Genomic DNA, 16,843 nt, shown 5'->3' with positions numbered 1-16,843 from the left:
AGAATCCTTTGCCTAGCTCTCACTGCTGCCTCAGTTTTGGCCATACCTGGTGCAGAAGCACCTTGGAATAATTTATTCCTTCACAAAATCTTGTTTGGATTACTGCAATCTTCTTACAAGGCAGTAGAAGATCATTCAAATACTACAATTAATGTAAAAGGCAGAGACACACTGACTGGTACTCATTGCCATGAATACTTGATGCCAGCTATAGGACTCTCATCCACTTTTCATTGACTTCTGAGTGCAATTAGACTTTGGTCTTAATCTATTAAATTCTACATGGATTCTAAGTACTTTCAGGAACTGCCTTCTGTTAACAAGACATATAAGATCAAACGGTTTATCAAGATCAGACTTGCTCTTCTTTTGTTTTTTTTCTGGAAGTTATTATAAATACAAGGTTTCCAGACCATTTGGAAAGAGATGGGATCCCATCTATGTTTAGTGTTGGATATTGTGCAGTTCCACTACACTTCATCTGTATGACCAGGCCTTTTTTTTTTTACTTCTTACTGTGGACATTTTAGCTGCATTGCTGTGGATATTTAATATTATTATTAAACTGAATAAATTGTGGTGATGTTAAAAATATTAATAAACAATTAACATATGTCTGTTATATATGTACACACACACATACTGTATATACACACATATACATACATATATGTATATGTTATATACATATAATATATATTATATTTATAAATGTATGCATTTCTCTCTATATAAATGTATGTATATATGTGTGTGTATATATATTTTACACACACCTACCACTCATGTATGTATGAGATAAAATATTTTTTCTTGTGTCAATGTAGGAATTTTTTTTCTTGTATGAAAAGAGCCTAGATCACAAGCTGAATACTTTCCAAAAATTTTAAATAAGGAAGTGCAGCTCTTAAAATGGACTGTTAGACTACTCTCGTAAGATTTCCCAATGAATTTAATTCATCTGGACCTTTATAGATATGCCATCTTGTTTTAAAGCGCTTTTTTTTAATGCTTTGGCTTTTCTATGCCCAATACACACAGTGAGAAAAGCTGGAAGTGGTGATAGTGTAGAATGAATATAGGAAATAGGTGAGAAATACATGTTGATCATAAATCTGAAATTAAAATCCTATTCCATGTAATTATGAAATAAAACAAAAAGTGGATGTAATCACACAGTTGCTTTTAAACAGCTGAAGCATTAAGTGGCATATAATGATTGACCAAGACAAGTTTTGTTCAGCTTAAAAATATTGTTTGTACCTAGCTCTTCTTCTGGCGTGCCAGGAAAACTGATCCCCGTCTTGAGGAGGTCACCACCGTCTTCCTCTGAAAAGACAGAAAAAGGTCAAGAATATAGATATTTTCAAAACTCAAGATTAGGGAATAATACACTTTTTAAAAACCTGGTATCTCTTAAATAGTTTGACGGGGCATTCTGGGAGTTGAAGTCCATACATCTTAAAGTTGCTGAGATTGACGAAACAGTGTATTTTCTTGTTTCAGTCTTCATTTTCCTACTTAAAACTGTGAAGGTTTTCCTAATATCCTTTCTTACAGAGGTGGGTTCCTACTGGTTCGGACCGGTTCGGCCAGGTAGGTAGTAAATCGGCCAGCCACGCCCCTGAACCAGTTCTATAGGTGCCGCCATAGGCGCCGCCATATTGGATTTTTTTACCTACTGCACATCAAGTGCGCAAGCACCCAAAGCGTATCCCTGAGTGGGCAGTAGAAGAAGCCGGTACCCACCCCTGCCTTCCTAATATAGGTAGTCCTCAAATTATGAACTGCTGCTTAGCAATTGTTCAAAGTTACAACAAATCTCAAAAAAGTTATTTATTATCTGAATTGATATTTCAATGGCTGGTCCCCACCAGTGTAGTCACATGGTTGCATTTTGGGCACTCGGCAACTGGTCTACATTTTAAGACCATTTGCAACATCCTATGGTCATGTGATTTTTCCCTAAAAGAATAAAAGGTATTCTTTTATTTACAGAACAATTTTAACTAACAGTCTGTTTTACCAGGATTTTTCATCATTTATAAGTTTCATAAAATAAAAAGATGCCTTTTTAAAAGCTCTGATAACATATTTTTTCAATATATTGTAGACTATGAATATTCTTAGTCATCGAGGTCATGGATGCCTCAAAGGTGCTTTTTCAAAAGGAAACTGGACTTTCTTTGTTTTTCCTTGAAGATGTTTTGCTTCTCATCCAAGAGAAGCTTCATGAATGAGAAGTGAGATGTTTTCAAGGAAAAACAAAGAAGGTCCAGTTGCCTTGTGAAAAAGTACCTTTGGGATAATTTATTTTAGTATTATGATCTTCATATAATTTATTTCAGTTATAATTTTAGCTGCAAATATAAATATAAAGAACTTTCTATAAGATTTAGATCCAGTGTTTCCATTTTTACAGATTATATATTCAAGATTCAAGTCATGGTAATGAAATTTATTCTCATACTTGTGATCTGTTGGTTTATGAGCTGTATAGTCTCCAAATAACATGACAACCTAGAGACATCAGATTGGGGAAGATTACCCATCTAAATCTCTTTTTTCTTTCTTTCAGCAGCTAGTTTTTAATAATACGTACAAGAACAAATGCTACTTCGTATAGATTTGATACTGGCTAAAACCTATTCTAAAGGTCTCAGCTAGCACACTTAAGAAAGCAATAATAGGAAAGATTGTGCCGAACTTGCGAAGTTGAAAAGTTTTCAGAGAAAAATATTTAACTTTTTCTATATAAAACTATTCATTTCACTGTGCACCATAAATTGTGTAACTACCTTGAAATCAGACTAACATATTAAATATAATGAATTTTCTAAGAAGTGAGAGGTATGTGTATTTAAATAAAATCTATTTGGAGAGGCTCTGGACAATTACAATTAAATGCAAACACAAACCAGACAGTTTCCATAGAGATGAGCTCATGTGCTTGTCTACATGTTAAACTGAGAAGAGTCTCTAAGTTTATTTCCTCACGTGAATTATAACAATAACAGAAAATGCCATAAAGTAAGTGAACTTTTAAAATGGTACTAAACTGAAGTAAAGGAAAAATAAGGTTGTAATTTTTTTTAAAAAAAATGTCGAAATGCAAAGTGATTCCGGCCTAGTGCCATGGATTGACTATTTTAGCCTCTCTTCTCTCTTTTTAAAATGAGAACAAAAAGTAATAGGGACCCTCTTCAACAAATGTAATGAAGATTTGACAGTTCCTTAACAGTTACAATTGGTAAAAGGAAAACATATTTTATATTTATTGCAATAAAAATAGGCCTAGTTTCCCCTTGGCCAACAAACATCAAATTTCATTCTATTTAATGGATGATTGTGGTTAGTACATGCTAGCTCCCCAAATGCATACAAGCTTTTACTTAAGCCATTAAAATCAATTTTTTAAAAAGAGAATCATAACACTGAAATAAAAAGTACAGCTGTTTGCTTTGCTGTAATGTAAGATTTAAATAAAAGGAATGGGTAATTTTTACTGGTTTTTTTCAGTAATTGTGCTTTTCACAGACCATTGCACACCAGAATGTTTTCCTATTATTCTTATTTGGACATTATTGTGATTATTTTTATCATGTGCCCACAATAAACCAGAAGGATGAAAAAACCCACACAACTCCAATGAGCTATTGTAATCTGAACTATTTTTTTTTCTATGTCACCCCCGTTAACTGCTACAGAAGATCAGATTAACTCAAGAGACCACTATAAATAACTGTCTGCTTCTTTACTTCCCAAAAGTAAAATAGAAAGTTGGTTTCTTTATTTTTTTACTTCCAAAGAGTGAAAATGTTGAGATTATACCTTAGGGAACTCATCGTTGTAGTCAACTGTTAACAACAACAACAGCAACAACAAAAAACCAGATTGGCTGGCTTTCAATCCATACATAGAGTTACACATGGAAGTTTCCCACTGACATTACCCTGGGGCCTTCGCATTTTGTCTCAGAAAAAGCACGAAGGCCCTGGCTTTGGATTTGCTGATTACGACAAGAATTACCTTACAGACTACAGTACAAAAAAGAAAAAAAAAGTCATGCTTCAGGTCCAATGCAGTCCCTCTACTGATTTTTCAAAGGCTGGGTTTCCTCCCCCTAGAAGCTTAAAGAAACGGTTTCAATAGAAAGTCAAACAAGAGGTCTCTTTGCAAGAAAAAAAATAGAGGACAAATAAAAACACAATATGAGTCTATGTCTCCATCTTCATGAAATAGCCTTTGTGACAAGCAAATGGATTTTCTAGAGCAGTGATGGCTAACCTTTTTCGGATCATGTGCCATAAGGAGAGGGAGAATCCGTTCCCAAACTTCTGGTTTGCACGTTGGGTGGTTTTTTGCCTCGGAAGGTGAAAAACGGCCAAAAAAGAAGGCCAAAGTCAGCTGGCCAGCATGCGCATATGTGCTGGAACTGACAGGACAACACCTCGCGTGCCCTAACAAATGACTCCGCGTGCCACCCGTGGCACACGTGCCATAGGTTTGCCATCACAGTTCTAGAGTCTATCCACACACATCTTAGTCACTCCGGCACAGTAACCATTAGGCCGAAAAATGTAGCTTTAGATTAAAAAGAAATCGAGTCACATAGCTCCATTCAAATGCCAGTAAATCTATAGCATTCTAGCTATCTATCGCTACATTCTTCTATTCTTCATCTTTGTGGCAGCACTCAACGTTTGGAAGGTTTGTTCAGCTTTCATTCAGGCCAAAGGCTCCAAATCTGTTCCAAGTTAAAAGATTTGCAAGGAAAGGCTCAGAAGACCTTCTGAGGCCTTTTATCTACTTTGATTTTCAACCAAAGGGCAGATTTAGGAACTACCATTTTATCAAACAAAGGATCCCCTTTCTGCTATTATATAGAACATCTGAAAGTCTGATGAGTAGTGCATTCAAAGGTCAGATTCTTGCAGACTAGACTAAGTCAGCTGGTCAAAAATCATGAAAAAAGAGGAATGTTAACAGGCTTCTGTGCAAATGCATCTTATTCGTACAGTTAGTTCTTGACTTACAACCATTCATTTAATAACTGTTCAAAATGAAAAACGGCATGGAAAAGTGACTTTTGACCATTTTCACACTTGCCTTGCAGCATCCCCATGGTCACATGATCAAAATTCGGACACTTGTCGATTGGCCTGTATTTATGATGGTCGCGGTGTCCCAGGATCATGTGATCACCTTTTGTGAACTTCTGATAAGCAAAGTAAATGGGGAAGCCAGATTCACTTAACAACCGTGTTATTCACTGAACAACTGCAGTGATTCATTTAACAACTGTGGCAAAGGTTGTAAAATGGGGTAAAACTCAATTAACAACTGTCTCATTTAGCAATGGAAATTTTGGACTTAAAAAATTACGCTTTGATCTCAGTCTGACAGAAAAGAGAAGTGACCAAAAAAAAAGAGTCGCAAACAAGAAACTGGAGGGATAATATGGAATCCTGTCTAAAGCAACTAGGTAAAACAGTGCCTCTTAGTTGTTAAGGGGTAGAGCTTGGAATACTTTGCACTTGAGTCCCAAAATAAGCTCCTCCCCCTTCCTTCCCCCCCCCCCCTAACATCAACTGGACTTTCTTGAATATGTTTCACTTCTCATCCAAGGAGCTTTTTCAGTTCAGTTCAGTTCAGTTCTGGTGGGATTCATATCTTTCCATTCCCCGCCATTTACTTTGAACTGAAGAAGCTTCTTGGATGAGACGTGAAACATCTTGAAGAAAAGTCAACAAAGTCTAGTTGCCATTTAAAACACAACAACAACCACTATCTGGATGACTGAGACTTTCCATAAACACTTTGCATTTGAGTGTTTTTAATGTTAAGAAGTGTGGACTTCCACTCCCACAATTCCTCAGCCAGCACTCCCCTTAAAGTTACCCAGGTGGAAAAATGTTGCATTAGATTAATCAACCATGATCAGCCAATGAGACATTTAAAACTCTGAGATCTCCTGTTCACAAAATGAATCCTCCAAGCATGCATTGACTAAAACGTCCACCAATGAAGTTGCTTCTCATCCCTGCTCCGATCCATAGTGTGTTCTTAAGAGATAATTTAGTCTCAATTTACATGAGATTTTCTTTTTAACAACTGTGGGGTCCATGTAGGATCCAGAATCATTTGTGCACCTTTCAGGTGAAGTCTTTGAAGTAGGTTTTTAAAAGATTTGGTATATCCTTGGTATATTGGATTAAGTTGTCCTATTTCTATTTTGCTGCCAGAGTTATCACACATGGATTTGTATCTTTCTCCATTAAGTTACATCAAGCACTTTTAACTTCATTTTTTAGACAATCACAACATATGGTTATGAAGGCTGAATATAAGCTTTTTTAAAAATGCTAATATTTTGGCTAATTGGGATCATTATTCAATATCAGTACAAAGCTTATTAAGCAGGGCAAAGTACTTTATATTCTGGCCATACTATTACATTGGGGTGTGTGTGTGTGTGTGTGTGTGTGTGATGTGTGTGTGAGTGCGTGTGTGTGATGTGTGTGTGATGTGTGTGTGATGTGTGTGTGATGTGTGTATAGAGGGGAAATTTGCATGCATTAGGATTAAAAATATCCCTGGACTATTATAAGAAAATTACAGTCATTTACCTGTATATTTGTCTTGAGGTAAATCATAGGTTGTTTAAATATGTCTACATGCCCAGTTATCAGCATATATGCATTCAAGATTTTATCAAGGAGTCTTTGAACATTTTGTTTTGTGGACTCTTCAAAACATATTTCTTCAAAGGTTAGATTTTTTCTTTGTACTGGTACTATAACAATATTTAGGGCTATCTGCTCCACATGATTTGGTCCTGTTCAGTTACAGTTCCGTTTTGATTTCAATTCATTATAACAGTTAATACAAAGTTAGGGAAAATATAGAAATTAAAGATGTAAATGTGGTGTTGAATTAGATTCTAGTAATTCTTTTTTTAAAAGATTTTTTCCTTAACATAAAATGCAAATAGAATTAAAGACAATATAAAATACAAATAGAAATAAAGACAAATAAATAATGATAAATGGAAGAACAGGAAAGGAAAGGTAATAGAGTGAATAGAAAATTTTAAATTTTTAAAGAAATTTAAAAAATAAAAAAGAAGTGACTTCCATCCTTTTTCGATGCAGTAAGATACATAGTATAGTTGTAACATCGACTTTTTAGTTATGCCCAATAATAATTAGCCATTTCAATATCAATAAACCCACTTAATTGTCAAAACACAAACCCAAAGTCAAAGTTTCATTTTTTTCTCTTTCACACAGAAAGTTCAGAAACTGGTTCCAAATAACCACAAAACTATTTACATTTGTGTCCCTAATTAATATTGAATTAGATTCTCAAGAAGTGGAATTTGCCCTATCAAGCCTACTATTTGGCAAAGAGATTTATTCTACATAGGAGGAAGGAAACTTGCACTTCTGATATTAAAAAATACGTTCAATACATTCATGGCTCCTTTAGGAAATGTGAACTACCAGAATTCCTGAGCCAGCTGGACTTCAACATTCCTGGCTGGCTCAGGAATTCTGGAAATTGAAGTACCCAGGTCCTAAGGAGTCCTTAGTTGCCCCCTCTGGCCTAATCAGTCTTTCTTGAACTCACATTATTGCAATGGCCAAAGTTCATCCACTACGTGTCAAATCTTGTTCATAATTTTTAGATAAATTACCTTAGTTTTATTGCAAATCTTTCGATAGTTACATGTAAAAATGCCCTAGAAGACAATTTCATTTTAACCTGTCAGTACTATTAAGATTAGAAAAAGTGATGGTTGGTGCACTTTTTAAATAACAGCATGATTGTCCATCATTTTAGTTACTGTCAATTTTGTGTGGTTATGTTCTTCTCGATGAATATTGCTATTAAGTGTTCTTAGTCTCTTAAACTGATATTATTTAACTTCTGAATAAATACATGTGTATGACTTTGTGTCTGTGTGTTTTCTTCATCTTCCAATATTTTATTCAAAGAAAAATATGCTTGTATGCAATTTTATTGCCTGTTAAATTCTGCATATAAAGATAAGTAACGTGTTCTGAGTATAACTGAAAGTTAGATATTACTGCTAATCATTGCCTTTATCCTGTTAAAGTAGAAACAACTGATTGAACATCTTCCTTGTCTTGCTAGGAGCATTCTAAACCTATGGTAATTTAGGAAACAATATACAGCAGGAACACATACACAGCAGGTAAATATTCCTGTGTACCTGTAGCATGTCAACAATGGCAATTTAATGCTATTACTATAAAAGCATAATTTCTGTCTACCATATATTTTAGTCTGTTTATTTAAGGACAGTTAAATAGGCCACAATTTGTTGAAAACAGGATTCACAAGCTTTCAAAGCACCACTTTTCGTTTCCTAAATGCCAGTCAAATTGAATTCAATTCATACAAACTTTTATGACACACTGGGAAGCTTTGTATGCTACTACAGTGTAAGGGAAAAGTAATTCGAATGATCCATTTATTTTATATCTAACAAAATCAGGAAAGTATTACTATTTTGAAAAATAATCTAATGACATGTCATTTGTACTGAACAAAATGATTTCCATTAGATTTCATCCAATTTCAAAACTAATTTTCTTATTGTTGCTGTTGCAGTAACTAAAAATCAGCAATGATGTATGAAACCATGGATGTTTGTCTTACACCAATGCTCCTATTGAATAACTTGCTTTTTCTCACTATGTTTAAAAGCTTTCTGCTGCGATTCAGATGATATTCAACTGTTGGTAACAAAAATCAAGCAGCTGAAAAAATGAGAGACGCAAAGAAGCATTGGACTATAGGATATTCAGGAGAAGAAGCTTTTAACAGAAAGTCATATAATATTATGTAGGACTGATTGAGTTCCATACAAACGTTCAGTCATATTCGTTCTTTTGATAATCAAACACTGATTTTTGGCTTGTTTTCATTTTCAGAGTGTTTTTTCTTGTAGTTCTACTCAGACATTATGTAAGATATAGGAGAATAACTAAAGGGTGGTTATAAATTTTATTTGACTGCTCCCTTTATAATAATGCAGGAAGGAACTCCATGCAATTTCAACTTGTTTGTATTAGTCCACAAACCTCCATTTAAGTTATCACACTCTTAAAAAGGCGTTTAAACCAGAAATGTGGTACATGTTGAAGGGAGCCTCTTCTGAATCTCTTACAATTCTTGTAGCAGCCTTGGAATGAAACTTCCTACATTTGAGGAAGAGGGAAGATCCCCCCCCCCCAAACAAACAAAACTATAACAAAAATCCTTGTGCCGCCAGATAGATGCAAATAATGTTCCAAATCATATTGAAAATGCATTAATATTTATCAAAAGCACTTCAGCAGCTCTTCTGAGAAAACTACACGATGTGATTTTCTATGAAGGAGTTTTTTCTCTAATACCAAAGAACTTAAAACTGTTTTCAGAAATACAGAAATATACTGTTTGTATATTTAAATGGATGAATACTTCTTTTAACTTTAATAGCTGATATGAGTGACTTCTGTGTCATCTTCAGGCATTTTTTCAACAATCTTGAGGGGAACATTAGGTAGGCCTCTATGTACCTCATCACGCTAGAAGCATATATAACCACTTTTTACAGACAAAGTAACTGGACTGCATTATTTTTGCTTGCATGGCAAGCCCATAAAAATGGTGGAATGATGGAATGTGAAGTAGCAGGCTAGAAAAGTTTTATAGATTTCATTATATTTCCACAGCCTTCCATTTCTCAGGTGGTGTTCAGAGGCTTTCCTGTCATTCTGTCTTTCCTCTATGAGGCCTTGCAAAAGCACCTTGGAAGTAGACTGAGTATCAAGTAATGCTATGGTTGCCATGGAGAAACTATGAAGTTTTCTTTATATTGCTCTGAATGTCAGAGAACTGCAGAACACAGGAGTTGTATAACTTGCTAGCAAATAAGCAACTGCCTATCAGAGATGGCAATCACAGTAATAAAAAAAGAAGAAGAAGAAATGCTGCTCACTTTTTCAGAGATATTCTTTGCAATTCTTTCCAGAATTAAAGCCTTGGGAGTGGAATTTCTAAAATATGAACTGAAACATGCAATACTCAAGGCCTCACCTATATTAAGTTTAATCAATATTATTTTTGTGCTATCACAAAAGTTGTTCAGTAAATATCTATAGAAGGACAGAGATCCTTTTCGTTGCAGAATTTAAATCTCTAGCTCATGAAGCATCTCTTTTGCTTTGCTAATAGTTCCCTATCATTATTATATTTTATTCATTAACATTTCATTATTATTATTGTAGTTATCTAACATCTTTATAATAAATCTAGACAAAAATTTATTACTAGAATTTATAAGTACCCAGGAAAGATTACATCTTTATAGCAAAATCTAAACAAATATAATTAATGAATCTTTTCCCCAGGTCCCATATTATAGTTTATATCTAAATTGTAGTAAAATTTATAGGTACCCAGAAAGAATTACATCTTCATAACAGAATCCAAACTAAAAAGTATTAATAAAATTGTTAAGTCTTTTTCCCAGGTCCCAATTTACAGTTTATATCCAAATTGTTTTCACTAATTAGAGTTGTTATTTCACTATTATTATCATAATGAATTATCTGTTAATGAAAAACATTTTAAAAAGAACAAGAACATTCTATAAGCATCTACAAAATCCTACTTATTAATCACCAAAGATTAACTAAGTTTTTAATTATTTATTTAATTTTGCTCAAAAAATCTCTCAAGTACTCTCGTTGCCCTTCAACTGGAATTGACATTAACATATTGCAGTCGTGAGGAGCGCGCGAAATCCAGCAGAGGCAGGAAGGTTCTCGTCGTTCCACAGTCGCTTTCGTGCCTTTGTCATCCGGGAGCGCCGACAACATTTCTGCCTCCGCCCTCCGCAGCTCCCAGGCGCGCCCGGACGGAGGTAGCCAGAATGGCGCCGAGGCAGTCCGGCGGGCGAGCGACCGAGGATCAGGCTGCCTCGTTCGCTCTTTCGTCCGTCTGGACTGCCTCGGCGTCGCTGTGGCTACATCCGTCCGGCCGCGCCCGGGAGCTGCGGAGGGTGGAGGCAGAAATGTTGTCGGCGCGCAAAGTCCAGCAGAGGCAGGAAGGTTCTCATTGTTCCCCAGTCGCTTTCCAGGACTGCGGAGCGCGAGCCGGCGGGGAATGGGATCACGTGTGCTGGAGGCTGAGGCAGCTTGAGCCTCCAGCACACGTGGTCCCATTCCCCGCCTTCCTGATGATGTCACCAGCCTCACCAGCCATAAACCTCACCGCACGTCACTGTCTCCTCCTAGTTCCATCATCAAATCCATATATTGAGAAGAGGGATAGAGCTCCAAATAATCAAATTCACTTTTCCATATCTTTCCATTTTCACTCATAGGTGCTTCATTAGTAAGTTCATCTATTATCTTGCCGTTATCTTCTATATCTTCTATATCTTTATTCTCTTCTTTAGTTTTGGGAGCTCCAATCTCTTCCACTTTTTCTGCGCATAGCAATAATTTATCCAGCTTCTTTCCAAATCTCTCGAATCCTTCCAATATATTTTGAAGTCTATCCCAAACTTCTTGTAAGCTTGGGGTTTTCTCATCTGTATATGGATACATATTTCCAAAAGGAGAAAAAAAGATCTAAACTCCACTGCCACTCTCGCCTTCAATATCTCTTTAATGTATAAAAATGCCTTTATTTTGGATTTACTTAAGCACAAGTTTCTTCTAGTTTTTTCAGAAGAGGGGGGTCCTATCTTTTCTTTGCCTTTCCTTGCCCAAAATATTTCTCACAGACACTGTAGAGAGACAGTCCATGTCCTTGAGTTGTTATCAGTTTCCATAAACAAGCTGCAAACCCTCCAACTTCAGTAAAATCAAAAAAAGTAAGACAAGGTATACATTGTTTCAGAAGAAGAAAAAAAACCAAGTTCTGGCTTCCGAGTGGCAGATTCAACTTTTTCTTATTTGTTTCAGGCTTAAAGAACAAAACAAAAATCTCTAAGTGTCTTTAATAGAATTTAATAAACAGTAGGAGGAAGAGTTGTTAAGATAAAAAAAAGGGTTTTAGTTCAGCCAAAAAATAAAGTAACAAGAAGTAGAAAAAAAAATCAATTCATTCACTTGAGAGGAGAAACAGGAAGCAAACAATCACTTCAATCCACAAAACGTTGTTACATAGAAAAAGAAGAAGAAAAACTTTCTAAGGCAGTCCAATTAAGATAAATTTCGCCGCTTTGTTCTTAGCTTAAAGGACTAATTTATCTTAAAAAAAAGTTTTTTCCCTTGGGCAGTCATTCTCAAAGAAAAAAAAATCTCACCCGATCGACTCACTTTCATTTTCACTGCCTTTCCTCCGGAGCCGTCTCCGACTTTTTCAGCCCGGGGGCTGTCTATTTACCGCCGATTTGGAGAGCTTCCCTTGGGTCAAACAGGGACTTTGCGATATCCCTGTGACCACCAAGGATTTGTCTCCCTTTCACTGTCTCTTCGGGATGGCTTAGGTCCATACGGACCGTTACAGCGGCAAAAGAATCAACGGTGGTCTCGGACTATCGAGACCGCACATTGTGTTGTCGCGACGCCTGGCTCACGAATCTCGACTGGTGCTAATGGTTGATACGGGTTGCTGCCAGCATCCTAGGTATATATTATTAACAATTAATACTCCCGTTCTTGTTAATAATATTAATGGTCAGTTCTGTTCTCATATGACAAGAATTGCATGACCTACATTCAGAAGAAAAACTACCAGAGTGTATTCCATTTTTTTTAACTAGTCTCTCTTAAGTATCAGGAATAAAAATGGTTTGAATGGCTAAATTGACTTGTTAGGTTAGAGAAAAGGCAATATCTACATTTATTGGTGTTTGGAACCCCCTTGCATAAAAAAGAAAAAAACAAGACTTATGGTTTTAATGATTAGATATAATAGATTATAGAAAGATGAAAGTCATAATATAACTTTAGGGGAGGTTAAAGTATATTTGTACTTATAACTTTTGTGAATATATACACATATATGATATACATACACACACACCATATACATATATGTATGTATATATGTATATATATATATGTATGTATGTATGGATGTATGTATGTATGTATGTATGGATGGATGGATGGATGTATAAAAGGTATACACACACAAACTCATACATACAAACACATACACAATACACAATTTCGAGAGAAAATAAGAATCAGCGTACTGCTCTCATTTGCTAAATTAGTGTCGTTTGAAGACTACATAGCTGCTAAAATGAAGTTAATGAAATAGTAGCTAATATTAACTGTGTCAGCCCTAAAGGCATTTTGAGGACATCTACAGGGCTGCCACGATGAGACCGGGTAGAGCTGTGGAATGTAAGGAGGAAGGTAGAGATAGCTGGGGGATGTGTAGCCAAAATAACATTCTTTCTCGTGGGAGCAAAGGCCGCTCTACCAGTTGTTGGAAGAGCGTGGACCAAAACCATCCGGAGTTGGGACTATAACCTGATTGGACCATGTGATAGATGTATGACCTGGATGGTAAGAACTTTGGACTTTGATTTGGGTGTGGGAAACCCTGGATTCTTCACAGTGATGGGTTCCTAACCGGTTTACTACTGGTTTGCTTGTGTTCATGCTATGCTTCTGCGCTACACTTCTGAGCAGAAGCGTCCGGGCGGGTGGGCAGTGCCTCCTGCTGCCGCCACTACAGGTTCGGCCTAACTGGGCCAAAATGGGAGCCACCCACCTCTGGTCCTTCCAAGTTGGGTTTCCCCAGCCGTGCCAATATGACATCCCAAATAAATATATTCTTTGAGGAAACTCCAGGCCTCAGAGTTTTGATTGCATTGGGGTTATTACTTCGAATCCTGTCACTAACCTGACTCTAAAATTGAATATATATATATATATAACAGCATCAGGGGTGGGTTGCTGCTGGCGTTACTGCCAGTTTGCTGTGCGCACCGCACATTGCTTGTGCATGCACAATTGCCTATAAATTGTTCTGTGCATGCGCAAAACATTATAAAATGACTAAAAAACATGCCGGCAATGGCATGGGCGACCGGGGAACTGGTGCCATCCCTACCAGTTTGGCGACCGGTGTGAACCAGTATCAACCCACCTCTGAACAGCATCTTAGAATGCTAATACATACATACATACATACATACATACATACATACATACATACATATAAAAGCATTTAAATCTGCAGTCCAACTATGAACATTTGGTAGCCCTATTCATAAAAATAATTTGCATAGATTATTGTTCCTATTATTAAAAGTAGATTATTGCATTGGCTTTTGAGATAATGTTAAAGAAATGAAAACAGTGATAGAAGCCAAAATGTGCTAAAGCAGATACCCAATGCTCACTGCTTTGCCTGAAAGTTACCATTGGTTCTTGCCAAATAGACATTTAATTAAATTACACTGCAAATTAAAGCTCAAAAGAAGCTGCAAACTTTTTCATATATTCTGCCTCTTTTTGTAATTTAAAACCATGCATCAGTAATCATGTTTGTGTTAATCTCACATATTTCTAGGTCAGATAACTCACATATATGAAATCTTATAACTCCATTATATCACTTGGAAGTTACAAAACACAGACCAGTATTTATTTAGCTGTAATATAATATCAATATCTATAAGAAAGATATTGTTTAGAAAATGAAATCCAGTTCTCTCGGTCCTGCTTAAATGGTGATGATGAAAAGAATGATGTGTCAGCAGTAGAAATAACGTTCTGTGTCAGCTGCTATTCTTTGATGTACAACATGTCAGTTGCAATGCCTTTCTTAAACTGTTATGTAGTATTAAATTGCTGGGCTTTCAACTAACAAAGCTACGTTGTGGTTCAAAATTGCCTTTTCCATTATGGGAAATGGCCTCTAGGAATCACCACATTTTACGGTATTATTTATGTACTGCCTTTACATTTACAGTCGTAATATAGAATTAAACATATTTGAGAACCACTTTGCTGAAATGGTTAAGGCACCAGGCTAGAACCTGGGAGATTGTGTATTCTAGGCCCATCTTAGGCAAACAGACAACTGGTGTCCTTGGGCCAGCCATACCCTCTCAGCTCTAGGAAAGAGGCCATGGCAAACTACTACTGAAAACTTTGCCAAGAGAATTGCAGAGATTAATGCAGGCAGTCACCAGAAGTCATAACTTTCTTTAAAGGCACAATAAATAAATAAAATATTGTTTTATATATTTATAATTTATAATGTGTATATGTGTGCAGGAGGAAGGAAGGGTCAGGTGATGGGGAACTCTGTTTAAAACCAAATGTTTCAAGGCTTAGTCAATTTAGTCAGTATCGCTACAGGCATTAGTAGTAGACTTATTATGTGTTTTAAATCCTTGTTAATTCAATCATAATTTGTTGAAAAGCCAAAGTGGTCTTGTTTATATATAATTCTACAATATAAACTACACATTCAGTGGTGGGTTGCAAATATTTTTACTACTGGTTCGAGTGCACTCCTACACGTGCTCGCACAATGCACATCTACTACCGCCGCTACTACCGGCTCAGCTGAACCGGAAGCAACCCACCACTGCATGTGTTATAAATCACAGTAATAATATCATCCTAAATCTAAAGTAAACCAATCACATTGTGCCTTGTTATGATGTGGGAATACAGCTTTCTACTCTTCTACTTTCTATTCAGTAGATCTATTCTCTACTGGGATAGCTCAAGTGCTGATTGTCGCTTCTTCTAAATTATCTATCATCTATCTATCTATTATCTATCTATCTATCTATCTATCTATCTATCTATCTATCTATCTATCATCGTCTGTCTGTCTGTCTGTCTGTCTGTCTGTCTGTCTGTCTGTCTGTCTGTCTATCTATCTATCTATCTATCTATCTATCTATAGCATTCCAATATTGGGGATTTTCAAAGCCCCCTGGTGACCAGGAACTTCTTTAGGTGTTAAGATTTCCATAAACTAAAAAATTGCCATATGCTGAAACTTTCTTCATGGGCTTTGCACCATTACCTCATCTTTTGGTGATTTTTTTTTTTTTTTTTGCAAATCAAGAAAAATAAAAAATAAATATTTTTCCCTTTCAAATTCATTCTAAGATAATTGCTATTTAACATTTGTCAATTCATCATAGTCTCTATATTCATTTTTACACACACATATAATATAATACAGTTTGGGTCACTTTCTTGCCACCCCATGTCTCCATCTTGTTTTGCAACACCTTTCTCCTTCCATCTTAACTTCCCTTCTTGTGTTGATTTTTTTCATAGCGACATTGTGGCTTCTAATAATAAAATCTCTGAGGCAGAGATGGCTCTTTTATGGTCTGCTTGTGTAATACACAGCAGTTTTGCATGTGAGTCCTAGAACGTTCCTTTACACAACCCCAAAAGATCTTAACTTTAGTTATTTCAAAGTAGTCCCATTTAAGAAAAAAAGACATTTTAAAAATACTATACTCAGCTAATAAGCAGAGGAAAACAAAATCAGATCTGTAAAATGTTGATATTGAATCAATTTAGCTTGTTTTTGAAGAAATATCACCCTCCCCACCCATCTGACCTGGACATCCAAGTCAATTTGTTTTGTAATAGCAAAAGCACTTAAACTTATATACCACTTCACAGTGTTTTACAGCCCTCTCTAAGCGGTTTATAGAGTCAGCCTATTGCCCCCAACAATCTGGGTCCTCATTTTACTGACCTCAGAAGGATGGAAGGCTGAGTCAACCTTGAGCAGGTGAAGATCAAACTTCTGGCAGTAGGCAGAATTAGTCTGCAATACTACAATAAGCAGGTTTTTTTTTCTACTCAGG

General features: G+C 36.1%; 1 protein-coding gene across 1 annotated transcript in view; it reads right to left on the bottom strand.

Annotated features, from left to right (window-relative positions):
- The window catches only part of DLGAP2 (DLG associated protein 2), a 195,721-nt gene that overhangs the window by 135,495 nt on the left and 43,383 nt on the right, over positions 1–16,843 (bottom strand). Inside the window, exon 2 of the mRNA XM_081945749.1 lies at positions 1,264–1,329. The gene's annotated coding sequence lies outside the window, so the exon portion shown is untranslated. The remainder of the gene's footprint in view (positions 1–1,263; positions 1,330–16,843) is intronic.

This window comes from Natrix helvetica (assembly GCF_964273705.1).
Source record: "Natrix helvetica genome assembly, chromosome: 2".
Classification (NCBI taxonomy): Eukaryota; Metazoa; Chordata; class Lepidosauria; order Squamata; family Natricidae; genus Natrix; species Natrix helvetica.
Note: the sequence above shows the minus strand (reverse complement) of the source record. Positions and strands in the feature narration are given on the sequence as shown.